Source organism: Daphnia magna, unplaced genomic scaffold (assembly GCF_020631705.1).
Source record: "Daphnia magna isolate NIES unplaced genomic scaffold, ASM2063170v1.1 Dm_contigs153, whole genome shotgun sequence".
NCBI lineage: Eukaryota > Metazoa > Arthropoda > Branchiopoda > Diplostraca > Daphniidae > Daphnia > Daphnia magna.
In genome coordinates, this window is record NW_025533144.1 from 1 (window position 1) to 4359 (window position 4359).

Below are 4359 nucleotides of genomic sequence, written 5' to 3' on the forward strand. Positions count from 1 at the left end.
TAGGATTTGTTAATTCATGCCCTTTGTAAAAATTCCCGTGACAATATAATTTCCTTCCTTACCTTCCCTGTTATAAATAACAATGTTCAAAATTGAATGTTTATTTTTATATATTGGTTACCTGTTTTCCCATTTCTTTTCTCCTTCCTTCCTCGTCTACTTTTTCGTTTTGTAAAGTCTCATTATCTGTTTGCCTTGTACCCTTATTGTGTTGTAACAAACAATATTTGAAATTTTAATTCTATTTTGTATATATTTGTTACCTGTTCCCCCATTCCCCCATATTTCAAAGTTTTCTTCTTCGCTTTGCTTACGCTCTCGTTATCTGATTGTTCTATTTTCTGTTTTTATTGTAAATAAAATTTTTAAAAACTTGTTTGTATATTTTGTATATATTTTTACCTGCTCCCTATTCCTCTGTCCCATCTTCCATCGTATTCTTCTTCGCTTTCTACATTACCTGTTTGTCCTATTTTCTTTTTTGTAAAAAGAAATTTTTTTAAACTTGTTTTTTTGTTTTGTATATAAATCTTATTGTGATTCCATATTCCCCTGTCCAATCTTTCATCGTTTTCTTCATCACTCTCTACGCTCTCATTACGGGTTTGTCCTATTGTCGTTTTTGTTTAAAAATCTCTCTTTAAATTTATTTTTTAGTTTGTATATACTTTCTACCTGATTCCCTATTCCTTTGCCCAATCTTTCATCGTTTTCTTCATCGCTCTCTACGCTCTCATTACGTGTTTGTCCTATTGCCTTTTTTGTTTAAAAAATCTTTATAAACTTTTTTTATCCCTGAGGGTATATATGTATATATACCGAAGGACTATAACAATTTTAGGGTGTGGGGTATAGGGGGTAGGGTAGCAGTAGTAGATCTCAGAAGGTTTATTGTCCATTATGTATTTCCATATACGTTTCTTCCCTGAATGACCAATCGTCCCCAAATTTTGTTCAAAATTCTGTCAAAATTTGATACGTGGTATAGTGGTTTTTTCATTTGATTCTATAACAGTTTAAAAAAATTAATTTGCGTAATTGTTACCTAGCTGGTTGCCGAATATTAGGCAGTGAATTCGCTTTAGTTTGCGTAACCTTACAACTGTCAATGCGTTGCAGTCAGTGCAGAAGGTTGTATAACAGTAATTAAACAGTAAATTTTTTCTTTAACAAAATGTTTTAAACAGTAGATTTTTATATATTTTTTTATATTGCAGTAGTAAACATGCTGCCAGAACGGAGACTATGGAGAAGAAAGTTACACAGCGGCAACAAGATAAATTATTTTTGATGCTATATTCACATGTATGTGTGTGATAGCTCAGCGGTAAGGTGTTGGGCTCATAACACCAAGATCAATAGATCAATTCTATTTGAAACACAAAATTTATTTAGTTTTTTCCTTTTTATGCGTATATTTTGTTAAATTTTTAAGTCGCTTAGTATGTCTTAAACTTAAACTATCCTAAGTAATATTTATATGGTTACATTCCCTGAAATTGCTTTTACAAGACAATTCAATTTGTTGTCTATTTTTGAGGAAAAATCTTCATCTAATTCACGATTGCATTCTCATTTTTTTGATAGATTCAGCACAAAATTTGTCATTTTGTCCTCTTTTAACTGATCAAGAGGGTATAGCTCAGTGGTATAGCATTCTTCTGTAGATCGGGATGTACTGATTTCAAACCTGGGTGCCCCCTTGTGCTTATTATTAATGTAATAAATGACACTAAGTGAATGAACTTACGGATAATGGAATTTCCAAGACTTTGTATACTCAACAAATACTTAATGAATTGATTTATTTCTGAAATTGCACGTACGGTTATTGAAGCACACCATGTTTCTCATTTAGATCTAATTTCTTTTCTACCAAGAAACCAAATTAGCTGTAGTGTAAAGTCTGTTTATTTTATTTAATGTGATCAAGCATCGAAATCGGATTCCTTGCCGTTTTTGAACACAAACTTTCTGCTATTATTCTGTATGCTTAATAAAATTAGGGAAAGATTAGCGAATAGTGAAAGCAATTTTGATATACAAGATCCCAAAACAGATCAGCTTAGCTTATCAACGCAGGGCTTCATGTCTAATTCTAATCAAATAAAAAAATATTTGATAGATTCAGCACAAAATTTTTTATTTTGTCCTCTTTTTAACCGATCAAGGGGGTATAGCTCAGTGGTAGAGCATGCGACTGCAGATCGAAATGTCCCCAGTTCAAATCTGGGTTCCCCCTTGTGATTATAATTGGTATAATAAAAAAACTGAGTGAATAAGCTTACGGATTATGGAATATCCTAAACTATATGTACTCATGAAATACTAAAAAAATTGAGTTATTTCTGAAATTCTACGTACGGTTATTGAAGCACACCATGTTTCTCATTTAGATCTAATTTCTTTTCTACCAAGAAACCAAATTAGCTGTTGTGTAAAGTCTGTTTATTTTATTTAATGTGATCAAGCATCGAAATCGGATTCCTTGCCGTTTTTGAACACAAACTTTCTGCTATTATTCTGTATGCTTAATAAAATTAGGGAAAGATGAGCGAATAGTGAAAGCAATTTTGAAATACAAGATCCCAAAACAGATCAGCTTAGCTTATCAACGCAGGGCTTCATGTCCAATTCTAATCAAATTAAAAAATATTTGATAGATTCAGCACAAAATTTGTTATTTTGTCCTCTTTTTAACCGATCATGGGGGTATAGCTCAGTGGTAGAGCATTCGACTGCAGATCGAAATGTCCCTAGTTCAAACCTGGGTGCCCCCTAGTGATTATAATTGATATAATAAAAAAACTGAGCGAATAAATTTTACGGATTATGGAATTTCCTAAACTAAATGTATTCAAGAAATACTAAAAAAATTGAATCATTTCTGAAATTGTACGTACGGTTATTGAAGCACACCATGTTTCTCATTTAGATCTAATTTCTTTTCTACCAAGAAACCAAATTAGCAGTTGTGTAAAGTCCCTTTATCCCTGAGGGTATATATGTATATATACTGAAGGACTATAACAATTTTAGGGTGTGGGGTATAGGGGGTAGGGTAGTAGTAGTAGATCTCAGAAGGTTTAATGTCCATTATGTATTTCCATATACGTTTCTTCCCTGAATGACCAATCGTCCCCAAATTTTGTACAAAATTCTGTCAAAATTTGATACGTGGTATAGTGGCTTTTTCATTTGATTCTATTACAGTTTTAAAAAATTAATTTGCGTAATTGTTACCTAGCTGGTTGCCGAATCCTAGGCAGTGAATTCGCTTTTGTTTGCGTAACCTTACAACTGTCAATGCGTTGCAGTCAGTGCAGAAGGCTGTATAATAGTCACTAAACAGTAAGTGTTTTCTTTAACAAAATGTTTTAAACAGTAGATTTTTATATATTTTTTTATATTGCAGAAGTAAACATGCTGCCAGAACGGAGACTATGGAGAAGAAAGTTACACAGCGGCGACAAGATACCTAATTTTTGATGCTGTATCCGTATGTATGTGTGTGATAGCTCAGCGGTAAGGTGTTTGGCTCATAACACCAAGATCAATGGATCAATACTCTTTGAAACACAAAATTTATTTAAGTTTTCCTTTTTATGCGTATATTTTGTTAAATTTTTAAGTCGCTTAGTATGTCTTAAACTTAAACTATCCTAAGTAATATTTATATGGTTACATTCCCTGAAATTGCTTTTACAAGACAATTCACTTTGTTGTCTATTTTTGAGAAAAATTCTTCACGATAGCATTCTCATTTTTTTACATAAGTCCCCGTGTTGCTAATTTCGGACAGTATACTGCTGCAGAAGATGTAAAATTACACTGCTATTCATACTAGTCGCATTATGTCAATAATAGCGTAGTGGTAAGGTGTTACGCTGGCATCATTAAGTTTAATTGTTCAATACTCATGCGGAAATAAAACAATTTTTCTTCAAATGTCATTGTTTTTCTAATTTTTGGAAAATTTTTTAAAGTCGCTTTATAGATCTTAAACTTATATTATCCTAGCCAATATTGATATGGTTAGATTCCCAGAAGTGTATTTTATAAAACTATTGCATTCGGCAGTACATTTGTTGTATAAAATTCATCAAATTCGTTATTGCATTTTAATTTTTTTACTTAAGCTCCCGTGTTGCTAATTCCGGACAGTAGACTACAGCAGATGAACACTATAAATTGATTGAAATTTAGAAACCTTGGATCCAAAATCTGTTTATCTTTGGCCCACGTTACATGTCTATAGAAAATTTTTTTCCAAAAAATTGCCCGAAGGACATTACCGAAGGAATCTTGTTTAGTTTGTATATACTTCCTACCTGATTCCATATTCCCTTGTCCAATCTT

At 32.2% G+C, this 4359-nt stretch overlaps 2 non-coding genes across 2 annotated transcripts; both read left to right on the plus strand.

Annotated features, from left to right (window-relative positions):
• Nucleotides 1-2170: 2170 nt before the first annotated feature.
• On the plus strand, nt 2171-2242 carry Trnac-gca. Its single transcript has one exon. It is a non-coding gene; the product is annotated as a tRNA-Cys (tRNA).
• Nucleotides 2243-2708: 466 nt separating this feature from the next.
• On the plus strand, nt 2709-2780 carry Trnac-gca. Its single transcript has one exon. It is a non-coding gene; the product is annotated as a tRNA-Cys (tRNA).
• Nucleotides 2781-4359: the final 1579 nt, after the last annotated feature.